Here is a 20,787-nt window from a genome sequence, read left to right on the forward strand (position 1 = left end):
GCCCAGAGTTTAGGAAACTGATTTGATTATTTCAACCAGTTTCCTAAACCTAGAGGTTTATTGATAATGTAAATAAGTATAAACTGCAGCCGTACATGTGCAATAAGGTAAATTAATGTGGATTCAGATGATTCTGTATTAGACACAAGGTTGTTTTTGTTCTATGTTCTTTACTCCTGCTTTGATTCTAAAAGATACAAATTCCTTTATAGTCTTATCATTACCATTTTAAACAAATACATATAAACATATAACCTCAATTAGGAAAATAAACATCAATGCACTTGTTTTCTAAATTGTTTATCCTGTAAAATAAAAGATTTCCTGACACAAACTGATATAAATACATGAATTTACTGTAGTAGTTTAATTTTTTCGATCTGATCAATATGTCTGTATTGGAAAACAATCATTCTCATGAACATTGTGTTATTGACTCGACTCTGTGTTATCGATGGAGATGTTTTCTCCCTAGAAGAACAGCTGTGATCCGTCCACATTGACCAACGTGTCATAATACTGAAGTAAACGGTCTGAGATTGTTTGTAATGAAGGATACTTATCTTTAAATAGATTGTCAGAGGTGGCTCCGCCCTCTTTACTCCACCTCGCCTTTTCCCATGAGGTCACAGCGACCCGTAACCTTTCCACCAACCAGCTGACTGAAGCACCCCACCCCCCCCCCCCCCCCCCAGTCTTCACACCACACAGGTTAAGTCGCCCTGAGCCGTCGAGCCAGACCGCTCACAGCGCTGTGCTTCACTTGCAGATGGCGGAGCTGTTAAGTATTTACAGGCCCTCGGCGGCGGCGGCGGCGGCGGCGGCGTTGAGCTCCCAGCAGCTGCAGTCAGCTGCCTCATTCAGGAGGCGACTGGGGAAACGCACTGCAGCTTATCTGCCGCGCTTAGCGACTGAGTCAGTGGACTGAACACGTTTTATCCACTGCTAAAGATGTGAGGAATCGCTCTGCGGCCACAACCTCAGACCCCCCCCCCCCCGCTTCATTCAAGTGTTTTGTGGGTGTAGGTATGTGTGTGTGTGGGTTAAAAAGTGAGTGTGTTTAATGGGAGGGAAGCTTGGTTACAGGAAATCCATGGACCAGTTGCCATTAGTCACCACTGTGTGTGTGTGTGTGTGTGTGTGTGTGTGTGTGTGTGTGTGTTCAGGGGTTGCTGAACTTGCAGGAACTGATTTACAGGAAGTTCATCCGTCTTGAATTCTCGTCAGGGTAATTGTGGCGTGTCTGTGGGGAGGCTGCTGGGTAAAGGATGACGGTGCAGTAGCGGACGCGCGGGCTAACGACAGAGCGGCGCTGGTTCAAGCCCCAGCTGTGCCCCGTGAATGACCCTCCAGAGACCGGCTCCGGGCCGATGGAGAAAGTTTCCACGTTCCGAGAAGTTCAGAGGGATGAAAACAATCCCCCAGCAAAGTGATGAATGATAAGAAGCCTGTGGGGGGGAATGAAGTTTCATGGACGATGCTGGATGAAGCTGTAGATGAGCGATGGGTCAGACAAAAGTGATGTCACCCTCTCAATGTTGTGAAACCTTCAGTTTGGTGTTTTGTCCGACGTGGACGATACTAGCTGTCAATCATCCGGTGCCTTATGGTCTATTTGACTCTGAATGGATCATAATTTACTAAATGAACATCAGCTGTGTTGAAGAAGACTTGAAACTAGAGCTTGAGACAAAAACTCGTTATAAATCAAGTTAATCATTTTATAGACCTCTATAGAAACAGTTCCTGGTCCTGGTCCTGGTCCTCCTGTGGTCACTGGTCACACATAGAGACCAGTACATTACCTGTATTCTACCACACTGGGCTTCTCTCCGTTCACATCCTGAGGTTTATCAGTTCTGCTGCTGTTGCACAACATATCCTCCGACATGACATATTGTTATGAGAAGCAGTTTTCGATGCCCACGCAGTTAACACAGGCGCGGACCTGTTAGACCACATGGTGCATGCGTCTGCTGTCAGAGAGCCGACACTGGGTCTGAGGACACCGAGCGTGGGGGGGAGGTGTGGACGTCGAAAGCTACATAACCATGAACTCGTGGCGTGACTGTTGTCAGGGAACATACTTTGAAGCCGTGTGATTAATGATTTGAATCCATATAAAGGAGAAATATCTCCTCGCATGTCGTTGTGTAGTCGTGCCCGTAAACCCCCGGAGGACGTTTTCTTATCGTCGGCACGTTGTGGTTGTAACCCAGCACATCTGGCTCTATTTATGGCCTCTCTGCCTGCGTTGGCTGTGATGTTATGACAGCGGAGTGACTGAGGAGATTACACTAAGAGGACACAGAGACCCTCGCCACGGGGGCCCGGCAGGTCAGCGGCCCCCGTTTAGGCCAAAGAATAAAAAGAGCGAACGACCCCTGAGGTTTTCCGGCCGTGTGTTTTCGGTGCAGCTGCTGCTCCTCGTGTTGTTTTCCATCCTCGTGATTTATTTTTCTGTTTTTCACAGGAAGTTTGTTGAGGACTGAACGTTTTCGGAGGGAGATTCTCACAAGGGGGTCTCGGCCCCGACCGCCCCACCACCACCCACCCCCCCACCCCCCGACTTCAGGATCCCACGTCCTACTTTCCCCTCGCCATTTCCTGTCAGAAGTGGGAGAAGCTACACGGGTGGATTTGGAGATTGCTGGGCGTGGAAAACAAAAACCTTGTCTGTAAGTTCAGCTGTTATTCCTGTTGTTCCTGTTTTGCTTTGCACAAACAACAAGGTTCTGCTATTCTTAGTTTTAACCTGCGTTTGTTTTGTTGTGTTTTCATTGTGGTTTTTGCAAAAATACTCACCATTACATCATGGATCAATAGAGTATGAATAGTATCCGTGTGCTTCCTGTATCGTGCATGACAAAGACAATCAATGCAACTCCAGTGATGTTCCATAAATTCCCTAGAAAGAAGTAAAACACACAAACAGCAGAAACAAGCTGAATTAAAGCAGATTCTGATTCTGATTCCGGTGCCAAATTCTGATTAGTGATACTTGACATTTCCTCTTTCCATTTCAAACAAGTGAGGAAAAAAAATGAAGCCAAAATTATTTTAGTTTTTGGCAAGAAAAAAAATAGAAAATCTTGTCGGAAACTGTCAGTCGTGATGAAAAACGACTTTCTCCGAAGAAGAGGAACAGAATTTAACGGTTTTTGATGAGCTCTGAGTTCCTTTCACTCACTTTTAAAATCTTGTATTTCATATTCATGACAACTTGCTGCAAACGGCACCAAATTAATCCTTTAATAAACATTTCCTCTTTTCAGATTTCGTACTTTACTAAACTACGCAACACAAATAAGTGATTCTGTACATTTCTAGTGCATCAGTGACTTTCTGTATCTTTTCTCTGGCTCTTGTTATTGTTGGTGTGACGTTCTGTTGTGTCGTATCCTCTCAGTCGTATCCAGAGAACATGTTGAGTTGTTAAGACGCAGGATATAATTATCTGTTTGTCTACTATGATTTAAAGCTCACACCCTGCGAGGCTCATCGTAATGGAGACAGCACACAATGACGTCCCTCCATCACACCCATACCTGACTGCTGCAGGACAATAATGTGTTTTTCCAGAGTAGCACAAAGACTGTTGTCGGTCACAGCTCGGCCTCGCACGCCCAGGCACACAAATAAACAGGGGTTTTGTCCCCATGAGCTCTTATTCAATAGCACAAATGCTCACGTTGGACTATCTCCTCATTCACGCCACTTTCAAAGGGCCGCCATTGTGCCGTGATCCCTCCTTTGGCCCGGCCGTGCACATGTGGGGCCATTGTGCATCAGTTTAGGTGAATAGAAGCCCACCACTTTCTGCACGGCTCTCTGCTGACAGCTGGGAAACAATACACGATGCTCCGGTGTGGAGGCTGAATACATATATACAGGAACCGGGGTTTGAACCAGGTCCCTGGCATCACGGTGGCATGAGGGCCCTGATGTGAACAGCCATTTTCTGCCTGTCGTTATTGATGACACAAAGACGCATCAAAGGGGGGTGAAATGGGACAGAACGGTCGTCAATGCGGGTGCACAGGCGTGAAACATGATCAGACCGCTGAGTAGAATGGAGGTATTATTGTGCCAGAGAGAGAGCGAGCGATGGAGGCAGAGGGCGAGCGAGTGGCATTGCTTTCATATCTTGTCACCCACTCTCCCGACAGAGCGTGCACTGTGTCCGTCCCACTGAAAAATGTCACTTAGTGTGATGCATAGTTTGGATGTTTGAACATTTGTTCACGGCCCACATGCTTTAAAGTATAAATAATAAACAGCAGCTTTTCACGCACCCTGCCCCCTTGTGTCCGTGTGTACAGACGTACCAGTGTTTTAGGTTTGTTCCATTGTTTACTGGTTAGTTTTGGTTTCATTCATTGTAGGGACTAAAGAATTTTGTCTGACATGCGCACGTCCTGTCGCCGTCAGCTACGTGGGCGTTGTCTACCTATACTTCTCTCTGATTGGTTTGTAGACGGGGGTGTGTCTGAGGACCGGGTGTTGCCAGTCGGGCGGATAGTCGTCTTTCTGTTAAACTTTTTGTTCTGTTGGTCTGGACGCACATTTCTTACCTGATATTTTGGATCAGACTAAACGACGACGTCTGATGTTCCCGACCGAACGAGTTGTAAAAAGCTCCTTTTAGACTCTCAAAGCTTCAGGGCGCGATTGAGCCACTTATGAGTGAATCAAGCTCCTTTCTGTTCCATCCCACCACCTCCCTGCAGGAACACGGTTCTAACACCTGTCTGTTCTGCCTCCAAATACAGGAAACCTTCTGCCAAACGGTAAATGGACTCCATTCATACGACACGTCCACTAGGAAGTGCTCCACCACACACTGTACATCTCCTCCAGCCTTTCACACACACACACACACACACACACATCCAGACACTGATGGCACAGCGTCAGGAGCAGTTAGGGATTCAGTGTCTTGCTCAAGGACACTTGGACGGCGCTCTCTGGAGGAGCCTGAGATCCCCAGTGCCACACTGAGAAGGCAGCTGTCTCAGTCGGTTTCCTGCATTTTATATCATTTTGTTGCTTCTGGTCTAGATTAAAAAAAATCCGAGGGTGGTTTTGTACCTGCGCCAGCTGAGTCACCGGGATCGCCCCCAGTTAAAATCTCCTCACACTCCTGATAAACTCCAGTTGACCTCTCTCGCTGCAGCCTTTTGTCAGTGCCCTTATTTTTTCGCCCTTCTTCCCGTTTTCCTCCCTCCTCGACTTGTGCTCCTGCTCAATGTTAAACGAGGGCAAGGCCACACTTGGATGTGCCGCGACAAATTGGCACAGAGGAGGCAGATGGTGACGGGGAGGAGACTGGTGTTCATGCCATTTGCCGCAGCGGCATGAATTGATATCCGTGCCGCAGAGCAAGCACACATGCTCCGCTTGTGTAATCCTGGCGTTCGTTACCTACACACACACACACACACACACACACACACACACACACACCACGGCGAACCCTGACACACATGCCACCCTACATCAGCCTTCCGTCCCCATTAGTGCCAATGATTGGTGCAGTGGAGGCGCTCGGTAACTGTCAGGCTCTCGGCTTGGCTCCGCTCGGAGGGGCGAGGGGATGCTGAGGGATTTCTGACAGCGAGACAGAGCTCAGACTAATGGTAGGCTGGTGGGAGTCTGGGAGCTTTAACACCGACCCTACTATAGAGACACACACACACCCTCACTGATACACTGTACATGTCAGCAGGCTGTTCTATTTACAGTGTTGGTGTCCTCCTAACAATGTTTACCCGTGTGGGTTCGGTGCAGCTCCACTCAAATCCCTGTGGGTGTGTTTTCATTGCAACATATCGTCTGGTAAGATCACAGTTTGTCTTTCAGGAGCGGCAGCGCTCATTACGCTGTGGCCCTGGGATGTGGGAATGTTTCCCAAATGGGGTTTTCTTTTTCTTCACAGTTGAGCAGGGATTCGAAAAGATACACTTTAAATCTCACTTTAAAACAACGTGGGGGCGGTGACAGGAAGTGGTGGGAGATGGGGATTAATAAGATGGTATTGATGCCACTGCCATTAGCTCCTCCGTGTCCCGGTCCGATTCTTTATTGATTCTCCATTTCCTGATCCATTTCGTGTGAGAAGGAAAACAGTCGGCCTACGGAGATTTCACCTGATTATCTCAGAGTGTGAACACAGTGTTGGCAGAGTGCAGAGATGTGTGCATTTGCAAAAGCTCTACTGTTAAAACCCTATTTTCATGCAAAGGTGCAGTAACCAGGAGTATGTTGTCACCCAGTAATTTTCTAACGCTACAATATACAGATGTTCCCCAAGAGCCTCACATACAGGAACTAGACGGTTCTTGATTCCCGTCTAAAGGGAGCAGCTGGAGGTGAAAACTAAAAGAAAAATCCAGTGAACTGTTCTTGCTCATGTTGTATCTCTTGTCCCAGAATGCATCACAGGCTCAGGTGGACGTGAACTTGCTGAAAAATGTTGTTAGTGCAGCTTTTTATTAAAACAAGAACACAAAACGGCTCCCGTGTGTCTCTGAAAAACTACATCCAGCTGCATTGCAATTAACTTTTTTTTTTATTTTGTTCACCTCGCCAATTAACAAGTCATCCCAGCGTGGCCTGGATTGTAAATGAGTTGTCAACTGTTAAGGTGAAAGTTTGTTTCCTCTTGAAAACTTCCGGCCTGTCAGCGTCTCTGTAGCTTTCTCCTAATTGCAAACGCAAACATTTATAGATGAATCTGGCCCAATAGAATCTGACCAGAGTGTTGTAAAAAGTAAAACTAGTGAACCGTAAGTGTTATATTTAAGTGTCATCTTTTATGAGGGCGGAAGAATCTCTGATATTTGTCACTTCTGCTGGAACCGGACACCTAACGAACTGGAGCACATCCACCGAGGCCCCGGAGTCTCCTTACAGTCGTTCAGGCCTTTTAGCTAAAGGCCAACAAAACAATACTGATCATTAAATCATAATTGTCCTCGTAGAAGAAGGGTTTTTAATGCGTCCGTGCGGGGAAGCATTATGTTTTCAGGTTGTCCGTCCTTCCCCCATTCTTGTGAACACGATATCTCAAGAACGCCGTAAGGGGAATGATTAGAGTCTCAGTCACGTGGTCTTAAAGACTTACTGAATAGTTGTCAGTGGCCGTTAAGTCACAGTGACCTCGTGTTGGAAGATCCATGCATTCATTAATTTAATTCTCTAAATAATCCTTATCTTGGAATAAGGTTGTTAAAGAAAGTAATAAAAAAAATCTCTGGCTCTGCTTCACAATCTAATGGGTTCTTTCTTGGCCCGGGTCCCGTCCTTCTACCAAGTTTTGTTGAAATCAGTTCAGTAGTTTTTCTGTATTCCTGCTTGAACCCCCCCCCCTCCATATTCCCAGCAACTCTAATAAAAATGGTCTTTGCCAAGCGTGCGAGGTTTGGCCGAAAAAAAACCATTTGGAAGTTTGTCTTAATGTGTGTTGGCTGCTTCAGTAAAGCCCCACAGATGCTGGCACGTTTAAAGTCAACATGCAACCCGAGTGTTTCAAGTTACTACATCGGGCTCCGTCAGTTGGTGCGTTGTCGAGCGCTGAGCTTCTGTTTAACGAATGATTCAAGAGAACATCTCCAAGCTCGAAGTGTAAGAAAAGAGAAAAACACACAAAGTCCCTCTCTGGCTCCAAATTGGTATAAAACCATAAAAATACAGGTTTTGAGATGAAGTGGGTTCGTTAGCGGATCAGCTTTTCCTCTCATTAAAACCGTGTGTTCGGTGTGTGGGCAGGATAATCACCAGCTTCAGGTTGCTCGACGTGAAACGTGACGGGATCCCTTTCCCACGGTTTGCTTATGAGGAAGCCATGAGCAGAGGATATCGATCTGCAGATGGGATGTGACCCCTGCCCTCCGACACACGTGCAGTGTCGTCTGAGTGGGAGTTGAGAAGCTCCCTCAGGCGAGCAGAGCAAACGTGAAGGTGAGAGAGGACAAGAGCTAATTCCTCCAAATGGTTCCACACCTCACACGAGATTTGACTGCATCTCAAATGATGAGAATCATTTTATCGATCAACCATCTGAGCCGGTGTTCAGCAGCGCTCTGATGGGTTTTTTCTAACGACAGAGAACCACATCGACATTCCTCTGGAACACGCCCCCGAGTAGTTGGACTTCAAAGGGACTTTTTGCTGACTTTCATGTTTATCAACGGGCTGATTATCCTCACGTGGTAGAAGATGAAATGATGTAATTTCTCAGGGCGAGTGAAACTAGCCGTCCGAACCTCACACAGCATGCAATTAGACACACGGAGATCCTGGAAGGACGCCAGTTCCTCGCAAACGCACGAAATCCAATTGCATGTGTCCGTGCTGGAGCACAGGCAGCAAACTGTGAGAGGGGGGGGGGGGAGAAACAGCCTCTCAGTTTGTGATAACAGCTCTTTCACTGTCAGCGCAAACAATATGCAGACCTCACTGCCCATAACAACCGCCAGTGTTCACATTCCCACAGCCCTCAGAACACGGAGTGCAAAAACAAATCCGCTGCCAGGGTTTAAATAAATCATCTCCGTGTAATGGAGGAAGAAATCCCTCTTAAAGAGCGTAACTGCTGTTTTGCAGTGTCAGCAAACATGGCTGCAGCCGTCCTGCACGCGCACTCAGCCCAAACATCTGCGTCAGGAACACGATTCAGATGCCGTGTGCTCGACTTTAACAGCAACCCTCTTATCCCTCAGCGGTTCCATCGCTGCGCGCGTGTTGGACACATTGAGTGAGTTTGGATAACGAGGGCGGGATCGTTTTTAAGTTGAGGTGAAAGTCAGGAAAACTCTGCAAAGCTTCACTCAAGGCTGTTTGTAATGATAATGATAGAATTCAAACTAGCAAAAGGGGTCGACAGTGGAATGTGTGTTTTCTACTGAGACAACACGTGAAGGTCACAAAATGCTGAAACTTATTGGGGAGTTCTGGGTTTAATTTATGGTAATGTCCTGTGCTGTTGAATAATATTTACTTTGAGGGTAAAAGCCAAATTAATTCAATTACACTAAGTTCATACGTTTGCCCATTAAAGGTCTGTCACTTTCACCCTTCAGATAACTCCTCTGCACATTAACATTGATCTGTGTGGACAGCTGGCCCCGGTCCAAAGGAGCTGCTCCAGATGGAACAGGATCTGTTCCTCAGCTTTTGGGTGTGTTGCACTGAAACCGTCTCGCTGCCAAAGCAAAACACGGACTTTTTGGTCCCTTTTCCTTCTTTTGTGCCGTAACAGATGGAATTTGGATATTTATCCTGTCGCCAATTAGCTTCAGTTTGTGACCTGCAGGTCCTTTTGTGAGAAAAGATTATCTCGGTTCCCCCCCGTGGAACAAACCAGATGCTTAAAAACATACAGCAGTGATAATAATGTGCTTTATTTGAACCAGGAATTCTCTTAAGAAACACACAAAGTTCAGCTCAAGAGGATAAAACAATGAAGCAACAACGAAATTAAAACATTTAGAGAATTTGGTCAAATAAATAACGATTCAAACACGGATGAAAGTATTTTGAAGAAGGGCTCTAACAGTCGTAGTATTTCTGATCTCCGCTGTTAAGTCCTTCCAGAGTTCGGTGGCAAAACCACGCTCAGACCTTCGTCACCACTTTGGCTGTGGGAACGACCAGAAGATGAATCTCAGCTGGTGTGAGATGGCGTGCAGACTCACAGGAGAAGGTCCGATACAGAACTTCCCTTCCCGATACACACTCCGATAACTGGACTTTTTCATATCAGCCGAGTACAGATCAGATACCAGTGCTTTTAGAAAAATAGAACAATAAAGTCACTACGTCTTTGGGTTATCGCCGCTGCTCTGGGGCTGTCTTTGTCAAATTTATAGCGTCGTGTGAAGCACTTCCCAAAGTTTGGTGCTGCACTTGGTGCTTAATGAACTCCTCGTGCTCTTTTGTGTGATGGTTCTTCAGATGCTGCGAGAGTTGCTCGTGTTGTAATTACCAACACAAGTTCAACCCCTTGGAAACTGATGTCTCGCATATGGTGCATGTCCCCGCTTTTTTTACTTGTTGGGGTTTACCAGCATGAAATATAGTCAAAGTGCTGACACTTGTTCCAGCGCTCGGTAATGTTACGCTACCGGAGCTGCACTTTTAGAAAAGTAAGGTATAATTTATTTACAGGACAAGAACTCTGCAGTTTTACTTGGGTGAAATGAATTTACTCTCGGCACATAGACTCGTGTACTCGCCAATATTTGGCAGTAACCGATGCTGGTATCTGAACATCTCTACTTAAATGTGTAAAGCCTTAAAAGTTTAGTGCGAGAAACAAACAGGAAGCCAATGCACCAAGGCTGGAATCCGTCTTCTTGAAACGGTCCCTTTTTAAAGCAGCACTTTGAACCCACTGAAGTCGATTTACCTGCAGGAAACCAAGAGAGCGTCACAGAACTCTGGTCTGTAGAAGATAAAGGCTCGAACGACTCTGTGTAAGCAAACGTTAGGGAATATTTATCTTTTAAATGAACTTAAATTGGAGAAACTGCACTGGACAACCTTATTTACTTGGTCCTTTAGAAAAAAAGGCAAGAATCTAATATGACCCCCAGATTTCTTGCAAGTGGCTTATTATACAGTGATGTGGCTCCCAGATTACCATCTCTCTTTCTAAGGGACTTCAGGATGCCTTCTTTGTTTTCCGGTGTGTGAGGTTTGTCTGCAGGAGTGTGCAGACGCTCTTTGAGTGAAACAGAAGGGGACGATTTGTTGAATGACAGATTTGAGTCCTCTAAACGTGCTCCTCATCCAGACAGAGAGTGGGCATTGTATTGTGGAAAGTGCAGAGAAGCAGCCTCAATAGATCAGAAAGCAGAAAACTTCAATGTTTTTCCTCTTTCCTTTTTATATTTTTATGTTTCTACAAGGCTGCAGTAGATGTAGGGATCTCAACCCCCCGGCTGCAGCCAGAAGACTCGGGAGGCGAGAGGCTCAAGCAAGGCCTCAAAGCTTCCAGCTCTTTAATGACGGAATGTGCTCCGTCATTGAGAAGAGTGATTTAAAAAAAAAAAGCCTTTGTGTCATGGTCTGGGCGGTGGCACCATATGGCTGAAGGACTTAAGCACACAGAGAAGACATCTGCAGCACCAGCAAATTACTGAGACAGAGGCGAGGGGATGAAATCTGTGAGATTAAAGTGAATCTGCCTCCTCCCTCTGCTGGAGAAGTGACTCATTTACGAATAAGACCAGTGCGAGTTTTTAATTGTGAAGCAGTGTGAAAGTTGAATGTCAGTTTTTTGCTTTTAACTGACTTTTAAATTGAGTTATCTGGACAGTTTCCTGAGCATGAATGTGATCATAGAGGAGGACGAATATGTTGGAGTTGAAGTCTTTATTAAAACTCTGTTAGATACAAATATATATATATATATATATATAAATATGCCAGAATAGGATAATGTTAAGAAGTGGAGATACCATCCGTCTATCACTGTGCCCCAGCTTGGCTGTAAATGATATATACTGTGTAATAACAGTTCTTCCCAGAGCCTCTCACTTTCTTCTCCTCTGAATATGGATCTGTTCTGCAGCTCCTTTTTAAAAGCGCGTTTGTTTTGAGATTGGACGGCAGCCAGGCCACAGGCCACAGAGTTTAAGAAGTCAGAGTATCAAAAACCTCCACACAATCTCACAGTGTGTATCCAACAGACTCTGTGTTTGTGCGTTCCTGGTGTGTGCGATGGTACTTTCTCAGATACCGTGCAAAAGCAAAACGTGATCATTCCAGAGTTGTGTTCATCGCTCTCGTGTTTCTGCGTCTCTGGTCCAGGTTTACTTCAGGGCACGAAGTTTAAGCAGATGAATTTCTTCATCCTGCATTAAACCTGGATTACAGCAGCTTGTTCAACACTACTCACAGCTTCATTTTCTTTTGCATCAGCTGCATCGGTTCAGTCGCACCATTGGGCAATAACTCGTAATGTCAGAGTGCAGAATAATCTGTTTAATCAAGCTGCACCAATTTGCAGACACTCATAGATATCACCCCCCCTCAATATGGCAGATTTTTTTAAATCAAGATTCATGAGTTAGTCCCTGTGAAATTTGTGAAAGTGTCCAAAAAACAACCTATTTCACAATGTTGAGGAAAATTCCAGGATCTTCTGAAATCCGTTTTATGTGTAAACAAGCAAACAAACAACCGGACAGTGATGAAAACATAACTTTAGAGGAGATGATCAAATATTCACATATATGATGCGTTTCAGTCGTGACCGGCGCTGCTGTTAAATTCAATCCACTCATATTGTGCATTAGGACCAAGGCCTTGCAGCATAAATAGGAGAAACCCAACAGTTCCCCAAAGTACTTGGCGAAAGTGGAGAGGAAAGAAAATCCTTTGCAGAGAAACCTCGACTGGAGGAGAAGAGAAAGTTGTTGGTGAAGAGAGTTGCTGTTGTATCGAAGCCACTGTTATTGAAATGTATTTACCCTTCTGCTTATTATTCTGACGGCAGTCTATGTTAACTGAAAGTGTGCATCTCCCTTCCAGCTTTGCAGCTCCTTGAGATCTCTCGTCGCTGTTCTTTCTTTTTTCCTGAGTCAAATGACTGTGTCAATTATTTTATAGCACTCACACGGGTTCATCAGTACCCAGCACATCGTCCTGAATTGAAGAACAACGTGGTACCTGCTCTGCGGAGGCTTGTACATAATGAGAAATATGCAGTGATTGAGCATCAAGGTCATTGTGGCAAAGGATTTCTCAAGAGGGCTGAGAAGTCATCTGCGGAGTGAGCAAACAAGGCCAGGTGGCTGATGAAGCCCAGAGCAGTTTGACAAACCCCATCGCCGGCGACAAATTAAAGTGTCAGCGGCAGCCCGACGTGCTATCACATTTCCTGTGTTGCTCCGCGATAAGGCCCAGTGCCGATACGAGCCTGCAGCACGGAGCTGTCTGCACACCGGTCTGAGGAGGCCACGGGAACAGAGGTACAGTAACAGGAGACCCGTGCAGATGCTTGTCTCTGAGTATTGATTGGGGCCAGACGTCCAGACTACTGTTCCAGCCACTGACGCAGGCAGGCAGGGCTGGCGGCCACCTCTCCGCTCGTCCCTCCGTGCAGCCGAAAGGAACCGTTGTGAAAATGTGACATGACATACTGTCACATAGCGCCGGTGGAATAAGGGAATTTGTATCCTGGGTACATACATCCTTTTGCCATCACGCATTTAAAGATACCACGCTCCATTGTGTCAGGCGGAGACACGGGCGGCTTAAAAATACATTCTCACACAGTGCTTATGTTGGACAGCTTGTGTCCTTGTTTTTCCTCCTGTAGTGGCTTTGTGTCACAAACCTCCTGGCAGCCGCAGCCACGGTTCACGGGAGAACTGCACATAAATAAGGGCTAACTGCATATGAAGTTTGCAGAGGGGCTGAGAGGAGGGTTGTGGTTGTGGATGTGGCTTCAGTTCACGGTGGAGGAAAGTATAACGGTGAGATTCATCGTTATTGGCGACCTGGGAGAGAAGTGTGTTTCTGCCCGAAGTCTTGAAACACACATCTTAATGAGGTCAGATGATGTAATAGATCAACAATCCAGCTACAGTTAAGAATCAAGAATTTACCAATAATATAAGAAATGTGTCCCAGGCTCAGAGGCACTGGTTCGGTGGTAAATCTCACAATAAAGCAGCTAGTGCTAACCTTTACAAACGACAGCAGTGGTTCAGCAAAATGCCGTCACCGCACGATAATAGTTTCATGCTGAGGTGCCTCACTAACACGACTGAGCATTTACTGTAGCACCGAATCAGAGGATCGTCTGTTTTCATATCGCACCAGAAATGTGGGGGAAACTACCAACTTGTCCTGAGAGAAAGAAATAGAGAAATACTTTTATTGAATCAAACTTAACCGAAGACAAAAATGACAAATTACTATCGAATTTCTTTTCTTTCTTCTTATGACAATTGGAAACTAAAATACCCAAATACTCAAACTGAAAAATGTGAATAATTTTACATGCTATACCTGTTTAGTACAAATACCAGATGAATATACAAAGACAGTTGCTCTCGATATTATATAAACACAATTATTGCCCAATTAGATACACAAGAGAATTACAGATCTAGATAGTTCTAGTTACGTCATCTGAAATATACGTCACCAAGCATCCCAATAGAAACGCAGACTTTCTCTGGCTCTTTAACTCGGAACCCTTCGGCCTCTTGTCAAGGAAGCTGCAAGAGTAATGGTCCCAGGTCTCCGGCTGAACGTAGACTAATGAGTATCTCAAACCCCACAAACAGAGTGCATTTATCACACACTCACACGTAATGACACCCCCACCCAGGCTCAACAGCACGCTCACACCGGTATCTGGCTCTATTACAGATGGCCCCTTTGTCCCACTCCCTTTCTTATATCTTAAAGCCAAACCTTGTGGAAGGAGGAAGAGCGAGGAGGAAGAGGAGGAGGAGGAGGAGGAGGTGGGGTACAGCAGGATTGGAGTCAGATTCAGTGGCACGTCTGCTGGTGTTGGGGAGCGTTTGTTTTTTTTCTTCTGTCTTATTTCCTCCCGTCCATCTCCAGCTCTCGCAGCGTGAATTAGTCTATTCTCAACTTCCTTTCTTCTCTTTGTGTCGGCTTCACACCAGCCTTCTGAAACCCCCAAAAAAATGCAGATGAGTGGAGCACTTCAGCTCGGAGAAGGCGACAGAGTCGACAGATGAACACTACACGCGACGCTTTGATCCGCCACTATCAAGTGTTGTTTTTTATTTGTGAGGTGACACGGAGCTTTGCACAAGGACTCTTAACTCCAGAAACACTAAAGACCTGTCTGTCAAAGAAACATGAATTTCAAACGATTAGACATGTGGCAACAGATATTAGGCAGGATGTGGTTTATATTCAAGGCTCCCATTGGAGGGAACATTCAACAATATGCCTCCCCAGGTTTATAATCTTAGATCTCAGACTGTGAGAAAATGTGCTCAGTTCAGTCGGCACAAGTCAAAAGCAGAAGTAGAGACATCTTAAGCACAATGGCTGTGTAATCCTCAGAGGCCATTGTAGAGATCTTTATGTTGGGAAGAAGGACGGAGGATTCCAGCCCTAATTAGACGGACTCGTGAGCCCGGCCCGGCTGCTTCTAATGACTGCTCCACAGAGATAAGAGCAAATCCTCCTTAAGAGCTAGAGAGGCTATACATTATCTACCCTGAAATCCGGGCCGTGCTTCAACACACGGCTCGGACACATTAGAGGCGTCTTAGCAAAACTTTAGTGCTGCTGAGACGGTGAAGGCGCCGCGTTGTCGGGGGAACAATGGACAACGGTGATCGATGCCTCTGACGTCGCCTCAGAGACGGAATCCAATTGGCAGCCGGTTCGGAAATGTTTCATCTAACTCTGACTTTACTCAGGATCTGTGGGACTTTCTCCAACTCTGACTCCAATTCTGTTTATCCATCCGAGACTACACAATCTGCAAAGGGATGTTTGTTGGATGATATATTCAAATATGTTTTAGCTTTAACATATGATGAATATATTGGATTTGTTTCGTATACGGACTCGTTTAACCTGGCAGAGCAATAGCAACTGACTATTTCTCAATCCCGTCTTTAATTAAAGAAGGGCTGCGGTTTGAAGTCAATTAAATTTTTTAAATCTTGAAACACTTTGTGTTGGTTACAAAGAGTGAGCCTAAGTGGTTTCAGATATAATATTAACATATTAAAGGAGAAACATGTTTCAGAATCTAAAGTACTTAATTGATCCCATTGGAAAGCTGCAGCCGATCATACGAGAGGATGGAGTTCAGGTTTCTTTGCGTTTCATGATGTATTTGTTTCGTGTGACTCCAGTTTCCCAGCATTTAAGTGACGTGTTGATCATGTGGTGCCGCCCGTGATGCTCATTGTCATTGAGGCAGGACCTGCCAGCCTGAAACTGAGTGGTGGAATTGATTGTCTGGCTGATTCCAGACCAGTGAGCTGTGAGACACTGTCATTCCTTTCCTCCTCCTCCTCCAGCTCATTTAGATTTACTGTCTTTCCCACTGTCACCGTTCATGTCCCATTCCTCTATTTCATGGCCCAGCTCCTGCCGTCGTCCTCCCATGTTCCACGACACAGTGCAGCCTTTGATGAGCGGAGCCACACTGCTCCTTAGTCTGTGATTGCCCCGTAGCCGATGACTTTTCTCGGGAGCGACAGAGTTGTTAACGCCATAAAATGAGATAAACTGAGCTTGAAAGCTTCTGGGCCTTTCAGTATGTGTTTAGATGACATCATCAGTGTGATCAGGGGGTAATAAAAGGGAGGTCGCCTGCCACCGTCGGCTGCTGCCCCGAGAGGTAGCACCGTCCTGATAAGACCGGCGTCCCATTTCCTGTCCCCTCTTAAGGCTCCGGGTGTGTGATGAGCCTGACACTTGGATGTCAGGTTTGAGCGGAAAGGGCGTCTAATAACTGGAGATGCATGCTCGACGTGGAGAGACTGTTTGTCCCAAAGACAATGATAAAGTGTTTAATCTTCCCTGGAACAGCGAACCACACGGGCATGATGATGCCATTATCTCAGCGAGGCACTCTCGCCGAGAAGCCTCGCGCTTACCCTTGATTTATATTTCCCTTCATCAGCATCGACCGCTCAGATTGCAAAAATCATTCATTTATAAAAGCAGGGCCTCGCTGCTTTTGTTCTTGTCCAAGTGAAATTCACCGAATGTACTTTTGTCACACGTTCCCTCAGAAGCCCCCCCCCCCCCCCCCCACTCCCTGTCTTACCGGGGCTAACGTGACAGGGATGGATCTCTCTGGGTGACGTCTTTGTGATTGCCTTCGCTAACAAGGGATAAAAGCATTGGTAGAATTGTTCACAGCTATTTATCTTCCTTTGATCACTTCCTCAACTGAGCTGCCTCGCCGTGTCTCATCATCCGAGTAGAAAGCTGTTTTGGCTCACTCTAAGCTGTGACCTCATCTCCTTTCAAGACTCACCGGAATAAGCAGGAGGCCACGTCGTTGCATCACCGTGAAATAAAAGCGCGGAGGCAACGTGATCGGTCGGAGGAACGTGGGCATCTGAAATCTTCTTCTCTCCTCGGTGCTCGTTTGAAGCAGCCGAACTTCAGAGACACGCCACTCATAATTCACTTTTTTCGGCGAAAGGGAATAAAAGTTTCCGGTAGGTTGATAATTCATGCAGGATGTCTTTCAAAAATAGGAAGCGCAAAGAGTTTGAAATGCAAACGGTGCAGCTGAGCTAATTGGTACCACGGGGGAGATAGAGATCAAAGAGCCTCTGTGTTAATAGAGAAGTCTCACTCTCTTTTTTTTTTTTGTCCGCCACCGAGTTAATGGACACAAAGCCACCGTGAAGTCCTCAAAGCGGTGGTCCTCAGCAGAAGCCTCCTCAGCGGTGGCAAAGTGAAAGTTGCACATTTCCATTTCGTTTATTGCAAACATGGGCTGCGCACGTGTGGGCTCGGGTGTAGTCGTTGATTAAATTATGGAAACCGTTGTCCTCGTGGAGGCAGAAATCAAGCTGTGGCACATGAAACAGCATTGAAAGCACAATAAGTTGTGTAACTCGCACTTCAAGGTTAGTTTGAAGGTCAGTATCCCGTCTTTTCATTTGTATATCCCTGGATGAGTCTTATTGTGGTTCTGAGCAGTCTGGCATCGCTCTGCTGACGTGTACGATTTTCCCCATTTCCCGCCCACTGCAGTGAATGTTTACTCAGGCAAGTCTCTTGCAATTCTCTTCCACAGTGTGATCAAAGTATTAATTAGTTATTTTTGTAAGTATACATGCACATATATTCACTGACACACTCACAAACCAAATCTGATCAAAGGAACGCAGAAAAAACCACTTAGCTCGGTGCTCTTGTGTTCCCTCGTGTTAGTTTCTGCACCTGAGGGAGACCAGCTAACATCACCGAAGCCTTTTAAAAAGTGACTTATTCTGCTCATTTCCAGCTTCATAACAGATTGAATAGATTTAAATGCTCCAATGTTCAGATAACACGACACTCCCCTTGTGCTGCTCGTTGCCACAACTCACCAAATCCAATCGTGACGCCCTTTCCACCCCAAGTGTTCAACCTGGAGACCTTAGCAGAACTGTGACTGGTTTAGTGTCAGACTAGCCGCTATCCACGCATACGGAGGCATTGTGATGTTCAATTCAAACCAAACCATTATCTCAAGGCCCTTTTACATAGAAAGGTCGGGAACCTTAAAAATGACCACAGGCTTTAAGCTTTTTAACATTCACAGAAAAAACCCTTCATATCACACTAAGGGAAGGGAACATCATGTCTCCTCTCACAACTGTATTTTCTTTGACTCGGAGCCCAGAAGGCCACGAGTCTCTTTTGCGTTGACTTGGTTGGAAAGTCCATCTCCTGGCAACTGGAAAGAATCCCATTGTTTCTCTGCCGTCTCCCCTCGACACAATACAGCATTTTTATCAGCATATTTCCATCCTGCCCGCTCTGTTGATTATCGGCTTCCTCCAGCCAGGTCGTGCCGCTCCTCACGCCCTCGCAGTGGGTCAGCAGTTCCGTGTGAATCATGACGGGCTCCGGCGACACAATAGTGTGCAAAGTGTTGTGGGACCGGAGATTATCTCTGCTCTTTTTCTCCTTGTATATCGCCGCTGCTCTCCGTTGGTTTCACATCGGCAGACATCGGTGTACAGCTTTGGTAACAGGGGTGTTGTGTTTGCATGATGTGCATACAGATAAATCAGTTAACGCGAGGAGAACGCTAATTATCCTCGTACGACTGTGTTCAGGAAGTCCCTGTTTACGGCACGTTATTTATCGGATTGTGAATATCTCATTCTTGGTGGTGTTTTTTAATTCCTTTAGAGATCTTGGCTGGTGTAGCGCTGCATGACATGTGATTATGTGATTCTGATTTAAATTTTCCTACATGGTTAGATTGAGTTAAACGTCTTTGCCAGGTAATGAAATGACACACATCCGTGCTTCATTCAGAGATTTCTTTAATACTTCCAGTCTGGCAAGTTCAGGTTCTCGAGCACTTTCTCTAAACGCTCCGAAGGGACCGTCCCCAAGTCGATGAGTCGAGTCCCTGAAATAGAAATGGAAACACACAAAATACAGAAAACAACAACAATCGCTCTTTACCCAGCTTTTCCCTGCCCTGCATTTTGTATCAGAAACCTGGACGGGGTGGGGGTGGGGGGGAGTATCCAATTATGACGCCCTTGAGAGAATGACAGTGCTTAGATTTCTGTCAATACGGGTTCAGGTAGTGTTTCTCAATAACACCCTGAATTATTGATGACCGAGAGATTGAGAGGAGACGGGGGGGTAGTTAACATTCACTTTTATGTATGAAGAGGAGGGAGGAGAGATGAGGGAGGAAGAGCTTCGGACAAATGCCGCCGAGGATATTTTAAAATTGATGATTTTGATTAGGTGACCCTGAGGTAAGGCCTCATTTGAAAATGCCATAAGCACCGCAGAAGATTGAAGGTGGATCCTGACTGACAGGGGGCATGGATTGGTCAGTGAGTTATAGGCCTCCCTCAAAATGAATCTAAATAATTAACAGGACTCAGACGGATGAAGATGATTCCACCGGCGCAGGCTTGATCCTCCTTCGACTGATGGCCCTCTGGGCTTTTTTTCTTTTCAGCCACTGCAAATAGACATGAAGACGATGGATGACGCCTGCAGCGGTTTTTGCCGATCGATCAGAGAACCGTCTCGCTGTCTGAGTCCTGCATGGATCCCTGTGTGTGAAGTCTGGCCAACTCGCTCTCTGTAGAAACAGGTCCTGAGAGTAGGACTGACTGGAGGGAGCGATCTGATACCCGTTCACAAATCACTGGGTTTCAGTCGAGTAATTCCGTTTGTATTGAGCGTTGGACTCTCAGGGAGACACCATCAGGGGTCCCGTGGGTACATTTTAAAGAATATCAAGGCCTTACATGTTTTTGAAAACAGATTCAGATAGACATGGGTTGTATTTGGATATTTTGTGCAAAAAACTTATTATTAATGTCAGGAAATTGGTTCCAATCTGTTGTCCGCATGTCTTCCCCTTCGTCTCTTCATCTCACAAATAAGCCTCTGTCCGTGTCGCTCATCTTAAACGCTTGTCTGCATCATTGTGAAACGGCACAATTCACACATTGAAGTCGTCGTTGCCTGGGAGCTTGAGCAACACCTGCTAGTTCTCATTATCAAATGCTTCGTGTTGCAACCTTAATTAACCTCGATCTGTTCCTTCGACTCCTTCATGCTGGGTCCTCACATTTGAGGGAATCAGGCCTGGAAAGTCCTTGAAAAGCCCTTGAATCTCAAAGATAGTGTGGGATCCCTGCATCGACATCTTCCTCCCGTCTAATGATGTACGTCGGATCAGTTCAGAGCTGAAACGGTTTCCAGAACTTTTATTGGCTCTGGCTGTCAGCTCGGTCTAACTTTGACATCAATCAAGATCCGCCTCGGACGCTGGAGTATAAACTAGGCTCTAATCTGTGGGGATTCCTCGATGAGCACAGAGTGGAGGAGTCTGACATTGGGTGACAATCGATGGCCTCCGCGACAGGACAACCCGTCACTCGTCTGAACTGTGAGGGGTCCGAGGTTAGAGCAGCCTTCCCCCGAGAACGGGCTGAGTGGCATTGATGGCGAGGAGGGTCCCAACCCCCCCCCCCCCCACCTGACAGACACAGCTCATCCTGGATGCCATCTTGCCCCCCCCCCCGCTCTTTGCCATGGCACAATGCAGGCACT

At 46.1% G+C, this 20,787-nt stretch overlaps 1 protein-coding gene across 6 annotated transcripts in view; it reads left to right on the forward strand.

Moving 5' to 3' along the window:
- The window catches only part of sema6e (sema domain, transmembrane domain (TM), and cytoplasmic domain, (semaphorin) 6E), a 142,840-nt gene that overhangs the window by 58,556 nt on the left and 63,497 nt on the right, over nucleotides 1-20,787 (forward strand). For 5 of the 6 annotated variants that reach the window (XM_034610544.1, XM_034610548.1, XM_034610546.1 and 2 more), the window contains one exon: nucleotides 2,474-2,678. The gene's annotated coding sequence lies outside the window, so the exon portion shown is untranslated. Of the gene's footprint in view, nucleotides 1-2,473; nucleotides 2,679-14,835; nucleotides 14,842-20,787 lie in introns of those variants that run through there. The other variant, XM_034610545.1, reaches the window with a different exon arrangement.

The sequence above is a fragment of the Hippoglossus hippoglossus genome, chromosome 16 (assembly GCF_009819705.1).
Source record: "Hippoglossus hippoglossus isolate fHipHip1 chromosome 16, fHipHip1.pri, whole genome shotgun sequence".
NCBI classification, from domain to species: Eukaryota; Metazoa; Chordata; class Actinopteri; order Pleuronectiformes; family Pleuronectidae; genus Hippoglossus; species Hippoglossus hippoglossus.